This window comes from Macrotis lagotis, chromosome 8, assembly GCF_037893015.1.
Source record: "Macrotis lagotis isolate mMagLag1 chromosome 8, bilby.v1.9.chrom.fasta, whole genome shotgun sequence".
Lineage (NCBI taxonomy): Eukaryota > Metazoa > Chordata > Mammalia > Peramelemorphia > Peramelidae > Macrotis > Macrotis lagotis.
Genome location: NC_133665.1, coordinates 2,974,687 through 2,997,588, shown reverse-complemented (window position 1 = coordinate 2,997,588; position 22,902 = coordinate 2,974,687). Strand labels below are relative to the sequence as shown.

Sequence of the window (22,902 nt, the reverse complement as noted above, 5' to 3'; positions counted from 1 at the left end):
CCATCTGTATCCAGAGAAAGAACTGTAGAGTTTAAATGAAGTCCAGAGATTATTATCTTTAATTCTTAAAAAAAAGTTGTCTTATGTATTACATTATTTTGCTATCTTTAATATTTCCTTTCTTCCTTAAAGATGTGTTTTTTCTCTCAACACATTCAATTTTGACATATGTATATAATGGAAACAAATGTAAAGACTATTAGACTGCCTTCTGTTGGGGGAAGGGGAAGGGGGAAGGGGGAAGGGGGCAAGCTGTAAATTCAAAACCTTGCAAAAAATGATTAGTAGAAAGTATTGCATATAATTGGAAAACAAATAAAATATTTATATTTAAAAAGAAAAAGGGAAAACAGAATAAAGGAAAATATAGATTGAAAAAAATTTATATTTTATTCTAATTCTCTGTACCGTTTATCACCCATATCCTGATTTTAATGTTTATCATTATCACTATGTTCACTTTTTAAAACTTCTTTTGTTTTTCCTTTCTTTCTCATGGTTGTTTTTTCTCTTTGTTCTAATTCCTCTTTCATAACATGATTAATATAGAAATATGTCAAACAGCTAGATGGCATAGTAGATAGAGCACTGGGCTTAGAGTCAAGAGGACAGGGGTTCGAATTCAGTCTCTTACTAACTGTGATCTTGGTCAAGTCACTTAACTCTGCCTTTCATCCAGGGTCATTTCCAGTCATCTTGATTTATATCTGGCCACTGGACCCAGATGACTGTGGAGGAGAAAGTGAGGCTGGTGACTTAGCACAGCCCCCCCTCACTCAAATCTAATTTACATGCTTGTCATGGTATCACTTCCTTGATGTGGTCTTCTTTAAAAATGGACAAAAATGCTGCCATAGGGAAAGGGGAGGGAAGAAAGGATGGCAGGAGAATGTGAAACTCAAAAGCTTACAAAAGGGTGAATGCTGAAAACTCTCTTTGCATGTAATTGGAAAAAAATAAAAAAATTAAAACTAGTTTATCAGTATCACTTACATCTTATAAAACCAGATAGTTTCTTAATGAGATTGTCTTCACTTCCATGTATAGTCAATCAGAGTAGAGTAAGAATTTCCCTTGATTTTGTTGCTTTTATATATATATATATAAGAAGCCTTATAATAAAAGTGGATAGGCACTGGACTTATAGTCATGAAGACTTGGGTCCCACCTCCAATTCTTCCTGGGAGGCAGGGAAGAAAGAAAAGAAGGAAGAGAGAGAGACAGAGATAGAGAGAGAGAATAGAGCTTGTAATCACAAGTCAAGTTTACAAGTCCAGGGCCCTGCCATTTACTATTCATATGAACTTGGATAAGTCACTTAATTTCTTTCTGCTTTAGTTTTCCCATTGGTAAAATGAGAGGATCAGACTAGGTGATCTCTAATGTCCCTTCTAGCCCATGAAACTCAAAAATTAGTTGTGAAGCCAAACACAAGTCACTTCATATCTCTGGGTTTCTGTTTCCTCATCTGTAAAATGAGGGACTTGGACTAGAGGACCTTTAAAGCAATTTCTTCTTATAAAGCCACCAAACTTTATGACATCTGGTTATGTGTCCATGGCTAAGACACTTAACTTTTCTGAATCTCAGTTTCACCACTTGCAAAGCAGGGATCATAATGCCTATCTAAAAATACCTGTCATAGGTTTGATATATAAAAAAAGTCCTAGAATTATGATTAGTGTTACACCTCTAGAAACAACTAAAGAAAATATCTGCAATTCTTTCCTCCCAGGATTCTACCTCCCATTCACACTTATGTTATCTATGTTTTTATGATCTAGGTTCCCCTCTCTGAGGTGAGACACCAATCCTCACCAAGAAACAAACAAACCAGAATGAATCATTCCTTTGGGAGTCTGCCAATGGGCAGAGTTCTACTTTGTTCTGTTGAGGGAGAGGATGAGGACCTTAACATATGAATTACATCATAACATATGAATTCTTGTTTTACCTAACTCAGGGGGTTTCTTCATTCGGAAGTCTACAATTATGGCTGTTCAACTGGAGTTGCTTCCTTCCTTCCTCCCCTCTCTATCCTTCCTCCCCTCTTCCAATCTCTAACTGATGCTTATTTCAAGTGATTATCAGGCCTTTTCATAAAGGGAAGGTAGTCAGTAAAACAAATGAGCAAACAACACCCATTGAATTCCTGATCTTAGTTTTTCTTTAGCTCTTTAGACAGCAGAATTTTCTCCAGTGCAGCCTGTTCTGAGTTCCATACTTAGGCAAAAATTGAGTATGAGCTCTGTATCTCTAAAACCTTGCACTTTGGTATCCAGATAGTCACCATCCTCTTGGTGTGCTTGCAAGGAAAACCACATTCTCTCTCCTATCTGCAACCTTTCAGCTCTGCAAAGTTCAGTTATGTCAGAACCTGGTATAAGAGTTCACCTGAACAACTGTACCAAAGGGGAAAACAGGATGATTTAGAAAGAGTAGAGCCTTGAAATCTAGAAATTCAGAATTTCCCAGATTGTTGTTGCTGTTTGTCCTTGAAAATGACCAATGACATCAGGAGGGTGATGTCTCTACTTGCAAGTGAATTGGATTTAAGTGAGGCAGAGCTGTGAAAAGTCATTAGCCTCACTCTCTCCTCTAGAGTCATAGGGGAGAACTGAGAATTACTTGTAAGTCACTGTAAATGCAATAGCTCTCACTTGGGAGCATAGAAACTGCTTTTAGAATATTTCTTAGCTCTCTTTCCCTATTCCAACTCATGGATGGAATAAGAATAATAACAATTATTAGTATCAGTATTATTATTATTTATGTAGTGTTTTGCAGAATACTTCATGAATATTACTTCATTTAATCCTCACCACAACTCTGGGAAGTAGGTTCTATTTCCCTCAATTTACATTTGAGGAAATTGAGGCAGACAGAAGTTAAGTGACTTGCCCAAGCCCACACAGCTAATAAGTATCTGAGGTCAAATTTAAATGTAGGTTTTCCTCCCCATATACTGCTCAGTCACCTGACTACTTTCATCCAAATCTTGAGAGGGTAGCAAAAAAAGGGTTAAATTCACAAAATATTTCTTTTGAGTCAACGTCTTGGACCTAAAGAAATACAGTGGAAGATAAACCTGATTCTTTGGACTGGAAACTTGTAAATCTTTAGAGCTGAGTGAAATCGGCTTAATCTTCCTCAGATCTGATCCAGCAATAATGCTGAATGTTTACCCTCTTACAATAGAAGCCCAGAACAATACAGAGTTCAGGTAACCCTTTTGTTCAGATATATCCTCTGAAGAAATGTGAGCCAATATCTGTATCCAAAAGGTCAACTCAGTGGAGTCAGAAGAAAGGGTGAGAGGATAGTAACAACATTCTCTGCCTAAAGTCTATCAGTGTTTTAGCTGGAGAAAAGTAGTAAGCAAGGTTATTTACATTTTAAGGGTGAATCCAAGTCTTCAGATAACAATCAATGAATCTTTAATTATCTACCAGATACAGAATACCTCTAGAAAAGGAGTAAAGTGATGAATTTAGCTCTTTTAGACAGCAGATAGGAAAAGCTTTGAGTGTACAGGAGGGGTGGAAGAGGCAGAAGCAGGAAGATGCTAGGGTCAGAATGTGTTTCACTTTTTGCTTCACTCTTCCCCAAATCCTCTTCCTTCCTGGGAGTCCCATTAGAAGGTAAAAGCTAGGTGTGAATCCTCCAGGATCTCAGAGTGGGAGACTGGCACAATTTCAACTGAGTTCTTGAAATATAGGTGTAGGATAGGACGAGCTAAGAGGCCTAAGTAAGAGAAGGAGCTTTTGCTATCAGGGAAACAGGGCAAGACAGGATGCCCAGGGAGAAAATGCTAAGTCAGCCCCTTTAAAATTGAATTCATAGCATCATAGATCTAGAGAAGGAAGGAAGGAAAGAAAGAAGAAAAGAAGGAAGGGAGGGAGAAAGAGGGGAAAGGAGCAAGTGCTTAACAATTATTTTATTTGATCTTCATAATAGCCTGAAAGATAGATGTTGTTATTACCCTCATTTTACAGTTGAAGAAATGAAGGCAAATGTAGATGAAGCTCAGGGCCACACAGCTAGGAATTGTCTAAGGCTGGATTTGAATTCAGATCTTCCTGACTCCAGGCCCAGCTCTATCCACTACACTATCTAGTTACCTTAGAAGTCATCTGATCCATCTCCTTCCTTTTGTATAGGATTGTACTGAGGCCCAGAGAATTAAGTTACTTGCCCAAGGTCACATAGGTAGTAAGAGATAAAAAGTGACATTTGAGCCCAGGATCTCTGACTCCAAAGCCACCATTCTTACTCAAATTAATTTTAAATAGTGACTTTGAAGTCTAACTCCCTACTTTTACAAATAAGAAAACTGTATTTCAGGTTAGTGTCCAAGGTCAAGACTTGTCCAAGGTCATAAAGGAAGGAAGTTGCAGAGGATAGATTTGAATTCAATAAAATGGTTTTAATTTCTCTAATATTAACAAACTATAAACCTTGGGCTCCAGTCACTTAATCTCTCAGAGTCTTGGTTTCCTCTTCTGTAAAACTGAGGATAGTTAAACCTGTGTAGTCTATATAACAGGGCTGTTATGTGGGAGAATGCTTTGTACATTTTATAAAGGGTTATTTACATTCCAATAATTCAAATAGATTGACCATCTAAACAATACTTTTGTTACCTCAGAAGGGGATAGAGCACTGGGTCTGAAGTCAGGAAAGCCTGAGTTCAATTCCAGCCTGAGACACTCTCCCAGCTGTGTGACTCTGGTCAAATCACTTAATTTCTGCCTGCCTCAGTTTCCTTAACTACATTTGCCTTTCAGGCAATGAGTTGTGAGGATCAAACAAGAAAATATTTGTAAAGTGATTATTAACAGGTCCTGAAACTTAGCTGGTGCTTATTAAAATATTTCTTTGTTCCTTTCTAACCTCCCTCCCTCCTTTCCTTCCTCCTTTTTTTTCTTTACTCCCTTTCCTTCATTTCTTTCTTTCATCCATCTTTTCCTTCCTTTCTTCATTTCTTCCCTCCCTCTTTCCCTTCCTCCTTTCTTTCCTTGCTTCCTTTATTCCTTCTTTCTTTCCCTTCCTTCTTCCCTTCCTTCCTTCCTTTCCTCCTTCTTTCTCCCTCTTGAGGATACCACCTTATTTCCAGGCCTCTTGGTTTTCAATTGTCAGAGATATTCTCCACTCTCCTTCAACCTTTATGTCCAGTCTCTCTGTCCTCCTCTTCATCTGGACCCCTCAAATAGACTATTACAACAACCTCTTAATTGGTCCCCTTGCTTCTTGTCTTTCTTTTCTCTTAGCCATTCCACCATACACAACTGCCATATTGATTTTCTTAAAACATAGACCTGACTCTGTCTAGCCTCTGCTCAAGAAGTTTCAATAGCTTCAATAGCTCCAAACTCTCCTGTGTGCTATTAGACCTAGCTTTCCAGATTAATTTCACATTGTTTCCCCTCTGGAACTTCTTTGGCTGAAATGTTTCAGTCAAACTAGTCTTTTAGGCTATTACTTAAATACAACATTCCATCTCCTGATCCTGTATATTTTGTGGAAGTATATTAAAAGTCACCTTTTCTAGTTCAATTGGTAATAAAAAAGATCTATTTCTCTGAGCTAAAGTATTTTACCAGCTTTTCCCTTTAGAAAAATGTGTAGGAGGTAAAGGACAAAATCGAAGGTACCAGATATGTGAATTTAGATTGGTAACATAACTTCTTTTTATTTCTTTTTTAAAATTATTTTATTTTCAATTCCTGGAACAAAAATAAGCATTTCCAGTACACAATGCAATAAAAAATGATTGAACAGTGAACTATAAATCTATTGTGTATAATTTGCTATTGTACATATATAATATATAAATTGTATATACAACAAAATTATCATGCAAATTTATTTTTTTCCCTTTTTTTCTTCCCTTCCCATTCCGCACCCCTAGTCATCATCTAGAGATGGTTACCATTAGACTCATTTAGGTATACACATATAAAATTATTCTATACATACTTCTATTTGTCAATTTTTTTCCTCTGAATGAAGAGTAAAAATGATTTGGTAACCTAGTTTAGGGGGGAAAAAGTGCCTCTTTTCTCGTTGACCAGATGGCCTTCCTCATTCCCTAAAAAGGTTAGAGTTTAGGTCCATCTAAGGGTACTACCCTCTTCTCCATTCAAAAAGGATTAGGATTTTGACCACAAGAAGGTAACACTTTTAGTCCTTGAGGGGAGTGGTCAAGGAAGGAATCAAGGAGTTTTACCAGAAGATTAAAGGATTATTGATCTAAAATGTTGACCCCTCAATGGTATTTTAACATATTATGTTTCGTACCCCTTCAAGATTGCTATGTAACCTCATATTGCCTTGGGGTGGAGATGTACAGGGCTTTGGGGGACTAGGTTTGGACATTTCTTTCTCAAACTAGAAATGCTTGTATTTAGAATAATGTTTAATTTCTTTCTTTTTTTTTTTTTTAAGGTTTTTGCAAGGCAAATGGGGTTAAGTGGTTTGCCCAAGACCACACAGCTAGGTAATTATTAAGTGTCTGAGACCAGGTTTGAACCCAGGTACTCCTGACTCCAGGGCCAGTGCTTTATCTACTACGCCACCTAGCCGCCCCATAATGTTTAATTTCAAAATATTCTGGTAGACCTGTGTCTGAAACCAAGAGAATGGTATTAATATTTTTCTTTGGCACTCTATCAAGCTTTTCCTCCAGACTTGAATGCTCTGCCTTCTCATTCTTCTAAGATTCCTTAGCTCCCTTTAAAACATATGTCTACAGGCAGATTTCAGAAAAACCTGGAAAGATTTAGATAAACTGGAGGCTGAGTAAAGTGAGCAGAACCAGGAGAACATTGTACACATCAACAACATTGTAGGATGGTCAACTATAATGAACTCCTGTCTGTACTTCAGTGATCAAGAACAATTGTAAAAGACTTATGATGGAAAATACCATCCACATCCAGAGAAAAAACTATGGAGCCTGAATGTAGAACAAAGCATACTAGTGTTAATTTGTTCAATTTGTTTTTTATTTTTTTTTCTCTCAGAGTTTTTGATCCCTTTTTCACAACATGAGTAAAATGGAAATATATTTAATATGATTGTATATACATAGCCTATATCAGATTACTTGAGAGTGGAAAGAAAAATATGGAACTCAAAATCTTACAAAAATGCTTATTGAAAACTATTTTTACATGTAATTGGAAAAAAATTACCCCCCAAAACCCCTTGCCTTTAATGCTACCTCCTATAGCCAAAGCCTTTCATAATTGAGGAAGGGAAGGCACCAAATTACTTTTTATTTACTTTGTACTTATTTTGTGTTTCCTTATCCTTGTATATGATATTCTCCAACCACCAGTAGAATGTAAGTTTTTTGAGAGTAAAGACTATTTATTTTTTGGACTTTGTATTTATTCCCAGAACCTTGCAGAAAACATGGCAGACAGCAGGTGCCTAATAAGTGCATGTTGAATTGTATGGAACTCATTCATGTCTGCCTAGCCTGCTTTTATCTACTTTGTACATAACTTTGCTATGAAGGTTCACCAAAACAGTAGGAGATTCTCTTTATACTCCCCTATTCTCCTGACATTTTGTGATGTTTGTTGGTGTTACATTCATGATACAATGAAGACCCAATTTTCAAAGGTGGGGGGGGAGTAATATTTCTAGAAAAATGGCATGAAAGTCAAAAAAGCAAATGTTGATATATTGAACCTATGGCAAAAAGTGGGTTAGGTTTCCACAATCACCAAAACCTGCAATCTTTCACTAGAGATTGTTGAAAAAACACTTTCCTATATATTCTTTACAACAAAACATTAATTCTGATAATAATTACTCTCCCAACATAGTAACTATGGTTAGCACTCTTTTTGGTTTTTTGCTCTTTTTGAAAGTTGAACTAACAAAGTAATTATGAAGTAACCCATAATATGCAGTACACAAAATAAAATTGGTAACATGCAAAACATTTTTAGTAATAATTCTCTAGAATTCTGTGACCTTGTTCATCTCAATAAAATAAACAACACTGACTTCAGACAAGTCACTTTTTATAATATATGAAATCTTTTGTTGTCCAGTGGTTCAGTTGTGCCTGACAAGCCCTTCTCTCTCCATAAGTCTAAGAACACATGAAATCTACAGTAACATAAATATACATCAAATACAATACAAAAAACAAAAACATTTTTAAACCTGAACTTTACTTTCCACTGTGTCAGGATAGCAATGTGAGGGCATTGTACTGTATAATGAATTGTCAATTAGGCAACACTAAATATTAGAAGACATTCCAATCTGAAGTTTTTCTACCATCTTTATTTTCAACCTAAGCCCAAACCTCATCAGTAACTTTGCACACTTGGGCTTACAGCCCAAAGGATTTATATAAGTCCTTTATGTTTTGGTGCATAACTGCCACCCCAAATTTGAGTTTTAAGGCAATGAAAATATGCAATGACATAGGGAAGTTCTTTAGTCTCCAGTAGTAAGGTTCTCCAGAACAAGACCACTGAAGCACCTAATAAGATATGAGCCTCTCCACAAACTTACATATATCTTGCCTCTCATTTTAACTCCACTGTGCATAGCCATGAATGCATGTGGTTGCCGAGGGGAAAGTGAAAATGAAATTACCAATAAAATCATGAAAGTTAAATGTAAGAATGTTGAGGATTGATTGTACAATTATCCTTTCCATATCACAGTCTGGAAAATCCAGGTGAAAATTTTTGACCCTCTTTTCATGCCTGAAGAAGTAGTCTGAATTTTTCTTTTTCTTTTATAAGGTGTTTATAATATTGTAAATTATAAAATTTGGGTTAAGTATTTGGTCATAATCTCTTTGTGTGTGCTGCCCTTCATGTGACATATGAAAATCTGTGACTTCAGCAAAACTCTGCCCCAAATTCCCATTTATTATGTTGGTCTGTGATATAGCAAAACCATAATATAGGGGAGAGTCACAGTACAGAACAGATAATTGTATTTTGTTTTGTTTTCTTTTTCTTCACATTCTCTTCTGTCTTAGAAGTCTCACAACAAAATGAAACCTATGCATGAATCCCCCATCATCCCATAGATACTTGGAGGCTGGTACAATTTCAACTGAGAGGAAGGGGTGGTTGAAGACAGGCTAGGTCCTGACTCAGATAAGTTTTTAAATGGCCCTAATGTCCTGGTCAGTCTGCTCTCTGCCACTCATGCCAATCTGGACACCCAATGGATCTCTAAGCTGGGCCTGTCTTCCCTCCCATTTCATCTAAGGACAGTCTTGGTACTAGACATTTTGAGGAACATGGTTTTTCTTGATAGACTAGTATGCTGAGGATCTGACCTTTATTAACAAATTTGGAAAGAATTCGAGTGTTTATAAACTGTTTATTGATTTACTGTTGTAAGAAATCCATCACTTTCCTCACAATACCTGTTTCAAACTTATCATTCCCCTCACTCCCAGTCCCAAACTTCCCCCACACCTTTCTCAGAGGAAGAGGTGTGTTCTTTTAGGCAAAAGGTTGACCTATCTGCTGGTGCTATTGGTTCTATGTCCTCCTTTCTTCTTGGGGACCTAATTCTATCATCCACCTACATTTGCATCCTCTCTTTCTCAGTCTCTTCCTCTATACTGGATCCTTTCTCTTAACTATTTATTCAACTCTGAACTATTCCAAAATAAAGCAAAAGCAAAGCAAAACAAAAAAAAATCTCACCCCAGATTTTTGATCCTGTTATCTTTATGTTGCTCTCCTTCCTTCTGTCTTTCTTTCATGGTTAGGTTTTTGAAAGGGTAGGCTTTACCTCTACTTCCTCACCATCAACCCACTCCTCAGTCCAGATAAATCTAATTTTGTCCCAATCATTCCACTGAAGCTGATCATAAGTGATTGTTTAATCAAGTCCACAGGCCTTTTCAAAACCCTCCTCCTTCCTCAAGCTCTTTCTCAAATGACACACCTCCTCTTTTGTATTCCAAGACACTATGGGGGGGGTGGGGCTGACATACCCACTCCTGGTGATCTCATTCGCTTCCATAGCTTCAATTCTCACCCCTGTGACTACAGAGCCTCTAATTCTAGTCTTGACCATACTTTCCCATCTTTCCAGTGTATTCACCTGAATGTCCAAATGTCACCACAAGCTCAACATGTCTTAACTTAAGAGTTTGTGCTCCTCTTTCCTCTGAAACTTATTCTTCTTTGTGACTTCCCTCTTTCTGTTACTGGTATCACCATCTTCTCAGGAACCCAAACTCAAAATCCTAATGTTGTCTTTGATTCTTCCCCCTTTTCCTCACAACATCAGTTGCTAAATCTTATGGATTCCATCCATTTCCTTCTTCACATTCTCATCAGCATCATCTTAGTTCATGCCCTTATTACCATTCATCTGGACTATTGTAATAGTCTCCTAACCGGTTTCCCTGCCTCCATCTAATTCATCTTATACACTGCTGACAGATTAATCTTTCTAATGCCCCAAGTCTGATCATGTTATTTCCTTACTTAAAAATCTTTAATGGTTCCCACTGCCTATTGAATCAAGTCCAAAATCTTTACCCTGGCACTCAAGATCCTCCATAATCTCACTCTTACCTTTCTAGCCTTACTTCTAGTATCTATGCTCTAGTCAAACTAGATCAGTGACTGTGTCTTCAGTTTCCCACCTATGTCTTTGTTCCTGTTCCTACTCCTCTTGGAATGTTTCCCAACCTGTTGAATCTTATCCATCCTTCAAATCGAAGCTCAAATGCTGGGATATTTTGGGGTATTTTTTTCTTTTAAGGACCCTCTCTTCTCTTCATAACTGGAAATTATCTCTCCTTCTTGCAACTCTCATAGGACTTCTACTCTTATGACTTGTGATCAGTCAATAAATATTGGACCTACTAAAAGGGCCTACTATGTCCAGACATTATATTTGAGGAGATTTCAATCTAATAGGGGAGATAACATGCAAAAAGCTATGTACAAATAATGTGTATATAGGATAAATGGGAAAATTTATTTTTGTGTGTCTTTTATGTGGTATTAGAACAGAAATATGAAACACATAGTCCACAATACTCCTGAGTGCCACTGGGCCAGATTAAAGTGGAATTGGGAAATATTTAACAAAATGAATAAAAATACAATAAAATATAGGTATTATTACATTTTAAAACTAAGTCAACATATGGCCCACAGGGATCCTTAAATACATCTTAGTGGCTCCAATTTCTATTTGTTTGACACCACTGGATTAGAATGTAAGTTCATGGAAAGTTAGGACTTTATTTATCTAGTATTTTGCACATAGGAAACTAAAAAAATAATAGTTATTACCCAGATGGCCATTGACTTAGCTGTATGGGTGCAGAGTTTCAAGATGGGGGAAGGTAGAGAAAGAAACTTGGTTTTACAGTTAGGTAGTTCATCTGACATTTTTGATTAAAACCTTTCTTGACTCCAGACTCTTTTGTGCCCATTAAAAAAAATTTAAATGAAGCCATAATCAATTTAATTAAATTCAACCAAGAGGTATTAAATGTCTGATAGAATGTAAACTTCTGAAAGGCAGGGTCTGTTTCAATCAATAAGCATGTATTAAATGCTTATTTTAATAACTGTGCTAAATGCTGGGATTTAGTAAAAAAAAAAGATAGTTCCTGCCTTCAAAGAGTTTGCATTCAAACGAGGGGAAACAATGTATAAAAAGGACCTAAAAAGCAGAATGTACCAATAAAGTGGAATAGAAGGGAAGTCTGGGGAAGTCTGAGCATGGCCAGGAGGAGAGCCCTGGGCCAGCTTAAAATGGAACCTCAGAATGGAAATTTCAAGAACTCACCAATCAGAGTAAAGGGAGAAAGAGGCATCTTAGAGGGTAAGAAGGCTAAATAAATCAGGGTTTTTTAAATCTTTGTGCCTAGGATATTGCTGGACACTTAAGCATTTAATCAATGCTTACTGATTGTTTGCTTGCTGTGCCTAGTGCAAGGCCCTGGGCAAAGTGATGGAACTACATAGATGAAATAAACATCTTGGGAACTTCATTTTTCTTTAGAAACCTAAGGGGCAGCTCAATGAATATAGGAGAAGAGGAGACAAGCAGTGGCCCCAGCCTCTCAAGATAATCAGGTTGCAATTTGTCAGAATCAAATATTTCCCTCCAGAAACATCTGTTCAGGTCTTCAGTACCTCTTCTGCAGGAATCTGGGAGTTTTAAATAGGGGAGAGAGCTATAGAGTATGCATGTATGGACCAAGTCCAAAAACATGGATATTGTCTGATGTAATTTAGGAAGCAGAAAGCCCAGGTAACCTCACACCCTCTCAAAAGTAGGGAAAATATTCCTTTAAGTTGCTAGAATTGAGGTGGTGAGTATTTGTCCTCTTACTGACAACTTATTGCAATCCCTTGGTGAAACTTGATTACAAAGTCCTACTCATCAAATGTGCAGTGTGTGTGTGGGTGAATCAGCTGCCAGAGCAAAGAGAAACCCAAGTTACTTCATCAGCCTTCTCTTTCCAGGGTTGAGAGATTTCTCCAAGAGGCTGACCAATAGTGGAAATTAAAATGGGCATAATAAGGTCAGGCTGATTAGCCTAAGGTCATTTTAGGGAGGAGGCCTATTACTAAGCAGACATGCTTATAAGAGAGCAGAAGGGTAAACAAAGGCTTGAGATAAGTAAAATCTATTCCTTTCAAACCTATTCCTTTACTCAAGTTCCCACTAGGTTGTGGTTCAGAGGATCAAAGACATCTCAGGGTGATATCTTGACTGGTGTGTGAATTGAATTTCAGTGAATCAGACTTGCACAAAGTCATCAGCCTCACTTTCCAAAGAGTCTTTGAAAACCTGTGGCAAGACAGAAGTTAAGACGATGTGCAGAGAAAGGAAAGAAGGGGGAAGGATTGCATATATATATGTGTCTATTTTGGGAAGGTGACAGTCAACATGTGTGAATCTCTTCCTTAAATAGTTTCATCCCTTCTCTCCAATCCAGGAACACAGGTTTTTCTGGCTAGCATGTGCAGGGGTGTGTCATTCCCTGTCAAAGATAACACTATTCCCCAACATACTAATCTTTGAGTTTAAGGATTTCTATTTTCAGACAAGTGACCACTCCAAAGGATAATATTTTTTTAATAGATAGTACCAGCACAAAGATGAACTCAGATGTCAGCTGACCAAGATTTTCAAATCACCCTCAGACATTCCATTTATCCCATCCTGAGGCAAATTGACTTAACCTCCAAAGATCTGGTACAGATAATTAGATTGTAGGGCTGAGCTTAAAGATTACAGTGCTAAATACATACTGTATTTTGGGGGGGGGTACTAGGGAAAGAATTGTAAACTGAGTAGGCATCCATTCATTGCAAATCCCCCAAGAGAACATAACCTTCTTTCAGGGCAGGGACTATTACAGCTTTGTTGCATAGCCTCTGACACATAGTCAACACTTAAAAAATTCTTCAAATGAATTTAGCCAAATTGGAGAACAGCTAAACCAAATGTGGTGCATGAATGAATAGAATATTATTAGGAAATGATGGATTGAGGAACTCAGAAAAATAAGTTTTAGATAAACTGAGTATGAGTGAGCTGGACAGAACCAAGAGAATAAGATAGATAAGAGCTATAGAAGTCAGAAAAACTAATAATCTTGATTCTGAGAGCTGAAGTCAACACCTCTTATCCTCATTAAAGAGGTAATGGACTTTGGATTGGACTATGGCATAAACTGGTAGATCCCATTGCTTTCTTTTGTATACCCCAGAATTTAACAATAGTACCTGACTCATAACAGGTATTCAATAAGAGTTTTCTGATTGATTAATTGATTTTTGTTGTTGTTTAAAGTCTTTCTTTGCTACATGGTGTGTGTGTGGGGGGGTGACTGTGATATAAAAAACAAATGACAAAAAACTTTTTTTAAAGCAGACTGGATAATTAATAAGGAAGATAACTGGGACTTCAAAGTCTCCCATTCCTTAGCCCCCCAACTCCCTCTCCTTATATCTATTTAAAAAACCTCATCATAAGGACCTGCTCAGATGCTTTTTTCTAGCAGCCTTGCTCCCACACAGGGAGATATTAATCCTTAGAGCAGAATCAGTGGTTCTAGTCCTTGGAAAGAACACTGATTATTATCTGAGTATGTGTTTAAATACATTTAAGTTTCTGTACCTTCCCTAAGGTTCAGGTCACATGAGCCTGAAGAAAAGATTGGCTTTGCTTTCAATCTTACAGACAAAGAAAAAATGCATTCTTCCCCAAATCTGAGAAGTCTGGCACTCTAGAAAGGGGAATGGAATTAAGGGTTTGGGGGGAGGAAGTCCTCCTAGCTTGAAAGAAATGAAGACAGTCCTATTTCACCCAGTAGATGGTAATTTTATAGAACTTATTATCCCATGCCATGTTGGTAGGTTGCAAGGTAATTTGTAACAAAAATGGTTTTGAAAAATGAATGGCAGATTCATAATGGGGTAAATACCTAAAGTTAGGTGTCATTAATCTTGTGGATAGCCTAGAACAGTGGAGAGAGACAGTTTTCTGAGTTCTGCTCCTATCTCTAGCACATGCTGACTATCACCCTGGATAAGTCACTTAACCTCTCTGTGTTCTAGACAGCTAACTCTTTGGGTATAAGCTGCTGAGAAGGTACTAACCTATATTGTTGGAGGTAATTTCTTTACTTTGGACCTCTTTCTTTTCCCTGACAACTATCATCACTGGTGCAGAGCCAAATCACCTTTTACCTAGACAATTGCAAAAACCTTCTGGTAGATCTCCTTTCCTCAAATCCCTCCCCACACCAATTCATCTTCAGCTGACAAAATAATGTTTTCCTTAAATGCAAGTCACTCCCTAACTCAGTAAATTCCAGTGGTTCCTTATTCCCTCTAAGATCAAATATAAATCTCTCTGTTTGGCTTTTAAAACCTTTCACAACTTGCTGCCTTCCTACTTCTCCAGACTTCTTACACTTTGCTCTTCTTCCTGTACTCTACAAAGCAGTGACACTGCCTTCCTCTGTAATTTCTTGCACAAGATATTCTATCTCCTGACTATGCATTTTCACTGATTGTTGTGGAATTCACTCTTTCCTCAACTCCACCTTTTGGTTTCCTTCAAATCTCAGCTGAAATCCCACCTTCTGTCATGACATTTTTCTTTATTCCCCTTAAGACAGAGATTACCTCTGATTTCCATTGTCTACATTTTGTATGTGCAAAATTGTTTGCTTACTTTTTACCCTATTAAAATATGAATTCCTTGGGATCTTTTTAAATCTTTTTCTTTTTTGCCTTTCTTTGTATTCTCAGGGCTTAGCTGAACCTCGTAGGCAGTAACTACTTAAAAAAAGCTTGCTGAATTTCAGGGTCCCTGTACCAATGAAATCACAGGTCCCATTCCTGTCCCTACTCTCTATCCTGACCTTAGAATTTGATGATAAGGCTAAACCAAAAGTAGAATCCTAGTTTCTTTGATATGTGGTCTCCTTTATAAATCATCTAGTCAAATTTTCTCATTTTTCAAATGAGGAAACAAAGACCCAGAGAAGTTATTTGCCCAAAGCTACACAAAGAAATAGTGGCAGACTTCTCAAGTGATGGATGAAGAGGCAGGAGAGAATTGGAATTCAAATTAAAACTATATTTAAAAATTAAATTTAAAAACTGAAAGAGCTGGGCTTACAACCCAAATCTTTTGATTCCTCTTGTTCTTTCCCCTATAATCCTGTGCTCCAAAAAAGGTCTACTTAATGGGTCAAATAGATCCTAAACTGGTAATGCCTTATGTGGCTGAACAGATTGGCACTTTTGATGTCTTTACTCTGGGTCTGAAGCACCCTTAATAAATTTTCTGTTTCAGCTTATCCTCCGGTAAAAACAAAAACAAAAAGAACACCCCACAAAAGGATGATCTGTGGATAAATAAAAGAATTAATGTGAGAGGCAGAGTTGGGGTACTTCTTAGAGGAGGTTTATTCTCCTTTATGGCCTCTGAGGACCTTTGCAATTCTAGATCTAGGACCCCAAGATATAAAAGCAAAACATCTCCTATTATTTTTGAAGTCAAGTAAATGCTTTATGGCCAAAACTATACCTACAACCTACAACCTTGGTTTAATCTACTACTGAAGCACATCCAATTCCAGCTGGAACAGATTATTGAGGTAACTCTCTACCTCTCCCAAACCATGACAACAGGCTCACACGAGGGACACCCACAATCTGGTGTGGATGTGTGTGTGTGTGGGGGGGAGGGTGGAAAGGGGTGTGGGAGGTATGCTCTTCTAAAGATGTCCCCCAGACCTGCTAATAGCTGTAGCTTACCTTCTGGTTTTCATGACTTACTAATAAAGGCAAGAACGAGAAAGTCGGGCAAAAGGATGGAACTCCTACCCTACCTCCTCTCCTTCCTCCTCCCCTCCCTCATTGTGGGTGTCTGATTTGTCTGGGTTAAGTGACTTCCAGACGGGAAACTTTCTGGTGGTCAGAATTCTCTTCTCATTCCCTGTTTCGTTTCCCCCATGTCTTAACTCTCTTTTATTTACAAGAATTCAGTAAGGTCAAATCATCAGGCAAGTGATCACTGGTGAATACTAATCACAACCAGGGAAACTGAGGCACGGAATGGCGCTGGGCTTGAGCTCGGTAACTAGGGCAGAAGTAGCATTAGAAGGCAATACCATTCTCTCCTCTGCCTTTCTGCCGGTCCGGGTCCTCTTCAGAACTCCACACTCCCTTGCCTACACTTGACTCCAGTCTGGTGCCAGAGCTTCCTAGGAGACCGATTCCCTTCTGGAAGACTTGAGGTCCGCCTGGACTCTCACGCCCTCCCTTCGCATTCCGCCAGGACCAGGTGTCCCTCTCCCCGGCAGTCCCAGGAAGCTCCAAGGCTGCCAGTCTTACCTGGGCGGCGGCGGCGGCGGCACGGGCGAGGATGCGCCTGGACCGGCGGGCGGCCGGCGGCAGGCGGCAGGCTGGGCTAGCTCCGCTTCCCAGGGCTGCTACTTCCACCCGCCGCTGTCCTGGGAAGGACGTCGGGAGGGAGCCCAGGAGGCGGAGGCGGGGAGCGCGGGGGCGGGGGCGACCGCGGAGGGCGTGGGCGCGGGCGCGGTTGCGGCCACGCGAGGGGATCCCGAGGGGAGCCAGGTCGCTGGTGGTCCGGCTGGCACACTTGCTCGCAGTGCTGCGCCGGGCCGCAGAGTTCCCCAGGCTCAGTAGCCGCTGGCCAGCTGTGCGCGGTGCTCTGGCCGAGACCGGGAGCTCCGGGTAACTAGCCATGGGATCCTAGAAGGTTGCCTAAGGGACCCGGCTGGCGAGCCCTTCCTCTCCCCGCTGCTCAGCCTACTCCGCCCTGCCCGGACTCGGCCCGCCTGCAATTGAGGCTTTGACTCTACTCCCCCAGCCCGATAAATGATCCACCCTGCTGCCTTTGCAGCTCAGGATCGGACCTCTTGGAAGTCAGGGAACATAGGGTTTGGCATGTGGAGTGTAGGCGAGTCAGCCGGGTTAGAAAGGCCAGAGACTTTTCTGTATTTAAGTAAGTGCTTGAGCTCCTAACTTTCTGGTGGTCCTATCTCAGCTCAAGGAGATGGGGGTGGAAGGCACTCCATCGCTCACCCTAGGGTTCCAGCTTGACGTGGGATGAGGAGTGTCCCGGAATTGGGCATTCTAGTTTTGTTTTGATTCGTTCCCTTAAACTTGCTAAGTACTGTGTCTCTTACGTTATTTCTGGGCCCTCTGGACTTAGCTGTTGTCCTCACCTACTATCCCACTCTGCCATGCCCCCAAGATGTGTCCATTTGCAGGGTGTGATAATTCCGTGAAGGAGCACTTAGGGCCACTCTGGTTGATCCAGGGCAAGGTTTGGAAGTCTTGTTTTAGCAGCTTGTGTCTACCGTATGAAGAGAAGTGGATGCTAGCCAGGCAGAACTGACAAAAATGAGGCAGAGAAAGAAGGACAAATCCATTTCAGGTTGACTTCATTAAGGAGAATTTATCTTTCATACAGGAGTGGAACAAGCATCCTTTAGAATTAAGAGGCAGCAGAAAAAGCATAGGCTTCAGGAGAACTGGTTTTTTTTCAATTCATTAATCATTTTTGGGCCAACTATACAAGGCACTGGTGCTGGTCACCAAAGATAAACTCTAACCAGTTCCTGTCAAACAAATTTACATCTTATTGAGGGGATACAATTTACACACAACAAAATAAAATGCTTAGGAATTTGGAAATTAGAAAAAGCATTTACAATTGGGGAGCAAAGGCCGAGAGGGGTTATCTTAGGGATGTTATTTCATAAGCAAAGGTGAAGAGGAAGGCCATTCCATTCCTGAGGGAAAATTCAGTAAAGTCAGGGGAAACAAAAGTTTGGATGTCAATTTGATGAGGATGGAAAGTGTGTTAAAGGAGTAATGTCAAATAAGAATGATAAGGGAGGAGCAATATTGCAAAAATCTTTGAATACCAGATTGAAGATTTTGTATTTTATCCTATATTCAATAGGGAGCCACTCAAGATATTTTAGTAGGGGAGTGACATAGCTGGGTTTGTATTTTAGGAATTTGGCAGTTGGGTTGAATTTGAATTGGAGAGAAAGACTGGAAACAAGATCAGTCAGGAGGCAAAAGTTTAGACCAGAGATGAGGCCTAGAACTAGGATAAATATTGTGTTGGTGGTAAGAAGGAATTAGATGCTAGAAATGAAAAATAGATGGCATCAGACGGCAGATGAAGACCTTGAAGACCATAACCAAAGTGGACACATTCCCTCTTTTTTTTCTTTCCTGACACTGACAAACAGCTTTGGCACTATACCTTTCTGTTTCATACTTCACTTGATATGACCATTGATATTTCCATTAAGGAAATTTGTTTGATCTTAAACATGAAAGAGAAGTACCTTGTTGGAGAAGACAGACTTTAAGACTTCATTTTGCTTTATTGAGTCTTTTTGTTGTTGTTCATGTTGCAGCTGGTAAGGAACCACAGTGGTGTCTTATGTTCTCTGTGCCTTTCAGTCAATCAGTATAACAAAGTCAAACTGTCAAAAAAAAAATCTTCCCATTACTACAGATCATTATCTGAGAGAGTTGTGTGAGTCACTGTGAAGTAAAATGACTATGGGCATAGTCAGGGGCTAGTATGGATCACAGGCAGTTTTCTAATTTCAGAACTGACCCTTAAATCCACCCTGCCTCTCCCATTCATACTCTCTCCGGCACCTACCTTGGGTCTGCTGTTAAATTTGATTTGTAAAAGTCTGCCTTGTCATTTTTTTTCTTCGATGCTACTCTAAATGCATGTATAGTGTTTTTTTTTTTAATTTTTGTAAAGGGGAAGGAAAAAACATTCAAATGGCATCTATTATGTGTTTTTGAAAATATTTCACTTGATCCTCACAATAACTGTTTTGAGATGAATGCTGTCTTAAGCCCTATTTTACCGTTGAGGCAAATAGAGAGGCTAAGTGATTTGCCCAAGGCCATACTAGTTAGCCAGTGTTTTAGGGCAAATTTAAATTCAGGACTTCCTAATTCTAGGTACAGCACTCTATCCACTGCACCACTAACTATGTCTAAAAGAAATGTCCTATCAATTGCTTTGGTGATGATGGTCATAATAATATCTTTTTTTTTTTTTTTTTAGGAAAACATCATTTAATACATTCCCCCTCTTTCAACAATCTTAAAATGGACTAATAGTTGCCCTGGTGTAACTTCATTCATAGTACTGAAAAAGTCTTGTTATCCAACATTGGATGCACCTACTGACAAAGACTAAAGGGGTGCCATGGTGCCTCAATGATTTGGGGAAGACCTACATCTAAAAGGTCAAGGTTTTTCCACTGTATCCAGACCAATACCAGAAGTTCTGTTTCCTATACTATCAGGTCATTGACTAAGACAGTTCTGGAAGAGAAGTGAGAAGGATGTCTTTGCACAACAATTCCCTCACTTTAATCAACACAATGTGTATGCCACGTCATTGTTCATTTGATGTCATGGTCTTCTTCAATTACAAAGGACAACAATCAGCTTTGAGAGTCATGCTTAAAAACTGAAGCATGACTGGAATGGTGAAGAAATCTGAAAATCATGCATTATGGAGAAGAAATGCAGGAACTGGGAATGTTTAACTTGGAGAAGAAAAGAGGTAATAGGAACCTAATGACTTTCTTCATATATTTAAAGGACTATTTTTGTGGAAGAGAAATTAGAATTGTCATTCTAAAGGGCAGCATTAGAATCAATAAAGCTACAAGAAGTCTTGATGTCATCCTTGGCTCCTCACTCTCAGTTCACTGATAATGATGATGACGATGATGATGATGATGCTTGTCCATTGTTCTCAAAGAAAACCAAGACACAAGGGAGTTGGTGCCATGATATGCAGTGGATTTGAGTGAGGGGGGTGCTGTGCTAAGTCACCAGCTTCACTTTCTCCTCTAGAGTTATCTCAGTCTGGTGACCAAATATGAATCAGGATTACTGGATAAATTCTGATTCTCTCCATTCCCTTAGATACTATTCTAAGTAAGGCCTTCTTTTCCTCTGTGAATTAAGATAATTTCTATTGGTTTTCCCCTTTCCCTTCCCTCCACCTGGTTCTCAAAGAGATTTTCCTAAAACAAAAACCTGCTCATGACATCCAATTAAATTTCAGTGGCGTTATATTACCTGCAGGATCAAATATAAAGGACTTTATTTGGCATTGAAACTCTTCAAAGTCTGGCTCTGTTTTATGATTATCAATCTTCTTATATTCCATTCTTTCTACAATGTACAGGCTGTTCCCCATAACACATCTCCATGTCTTCTGAAATGTTTTCTTTGGGTTAGAATCTCTGACTTTCTTCAAGAGTTAACTCAAATGTCACCTTCTATAGGAGGCATTTCCCAGGCTTCCCAACTGCCAAAGCCTTCAGATTATCTTCCTTCTACTTTGTAGACACTGAATACTCTGAATATACCATGTGCCTTTTGTATATCCATATTTTTATGTTGTTTCCTCTTTTGAAATGTAAACAATTTTAGCATGGTTATAAATTTAGAGCCAGTATCACATTGCTTTCTGTCAGGTGGAAGGTGGAAGGAAGGGAGAAAGAGAGAAAAATGTCAAACTCAAAACCTTGCCAAAAAATTTGATTGGTTAAAAACTACTGTTGGAAAAACAAATAAATAAAATATTTAGAATTAAGTATTGGGAAAAGGACTGATTTTGTCTTTCTTTGAATTCCCAGCACTTAGCACAGTGTCTGACACATCGTGCTTAACAAATGTTTATTGAGCAGGGATAATTGATTAATACTCTGTCATACTGTATATTGCTAAGACATAATGTGATTCCTGTTCTCATATTCTCAGTAGGTGGTGTGATCATCCATTAGTAGACCTGGGACTGTCCCTTCTCTGGGAGTGAGACTCCCAAAGATGTCAGACTAGATGGAAAACTAGTTGGGATTTCCTAACTTTGGGTGGAGGCTGTTGTTCATCCATAAAAGAGGCCAATTGTGTTTGGAGTTGTAAACCAAGGGAATGGGACAATGGAATTAAGATTGGTTAATGGTAAATGGGGAGAAAAGGAAAATTTGGGTAGATTTTGAAAGCATTCTGTATTTACTTTCTCTAGAAAAAAGAAATTTTAAGGAAGACAAAATGCCTCAGATGATCATGTTGGCCACAGTCTCTTGCATATCTATCTATCCCTTCTTAACTACCCCTACCTCATCTACCATCCACAAACACACAACAAATGGATCCTTGTAACAGCTATAGCCAGAATTACTGGTTAAGAGTCCTCAGCCCAAGTGTCTCCTTTTGGTTGTAAGGGCTGTCATCTGGTATCCCAACCAAATTCCTGGCTTCTTGCCCTATATCAAAATCTTCCCTGAGCTTAGTGTAAGCAGTCTCTGACCTTATAGCCTTCTCCTGGGATCACTGCCAGCTTAGAACTGGGCTCAAAAGTTTCATATTTTGGGTTTTTATAAAACCTTCTGTGAATCTCCATTTGCTTTACTAAGCATCTCTCTCTATAGTTCTTTCCTTTTCATTCTTCCCCTTCAACTGGTCTTCTTTATTTTCTATTTCCCTGAAAGTCTGATTTATTGAAACTCCTATCAAAAATTGGCCATATTTAACTTTCATTCTCACCTATACCTTTCCATTTCTCCCAAAGAATACTGGCTTTGGAGTTAGGTCTTTGGTTCAAAATCTTCCTTGGAAATTTACTGTATGACCTTGGGCAAATCACTTACCCACCTCATCTGTAAAATGTGGGAGACAGACTAAGTGGCCCCTGGTATACCTTCTAGATCTGTTATACTATCTTTGCTGTCCCTGGGTGACTAACCTGAGGAGCTAGGTAGTACAGTGGATAAAGTGCTGTTTTGGGGTCAGGAAGATTTGAGTTAAACTATAGCCTCAGATAATTTATTAGATTTGTTATTTTGGACAGTCATTTAACTTCTTAGACTTCAGTTTCCTCATCTCTAAAATGGGAATAATAATAGACACCATCTCAGGGGGTCATTGGAGAATCAAATGAGATGAGATTTGTAAAGTGTTTTGCAAATTTTAAAGCAATTATATAAATGGGAGAATTTGAGAAGTGTGGAATTTAGAGCTGGAAAGATGACACACAACCTACCTGAAGATTAAAATGTAATTGAGAAATATTTAATCAAACCAATCCAATAAAACAATAGGTAATACAATAAAACCTAGATAATATTACATTTTAAAACTGTCAATATATGCAACCCAAAGAGATCCCTATGTAAGGTTTGACCCCACTGATTTAATATTAATTGAGAAAACTGATATGAAAAGAAGTTTGAGGAAACCATGACCATGGAAGAATAAATAGCAAAAACAGGATTCAATCCCCCACCTTACAGTTTTCTACTGCAGCACT

At 38.8% G+C, this 22,902-nt stretch overlaps 1 protein-coding gene across 2 annotated transcripts in view; it reads right to left on the bottom strand.

Moving 5' to 3' along the window:
• Window positions 1-16,971, bottom strand: part of SCNN1B (sodium channel epithelial 1 subunit beta) — a 74,884-nt gene extending 57,913 nt beyond the window's left edge. The window contains exon 1 of one of the 2 annotated variants that reach the window (XM_074196232.1): window positions 16,893-16,971. The gene's annotated coding sequence lies outside the window, so the exon portion shown is untranslated. Of the gene's footprint in view, window positions 1-16,669; window positions 16,872-16,892 lie in introns of those variants that run through there. The other variant, XM_074196233.1, reaches the window with a different exon arrangement.
• Window positions 16,972-22,902: the final 5,931 nt, after the last annotated feature.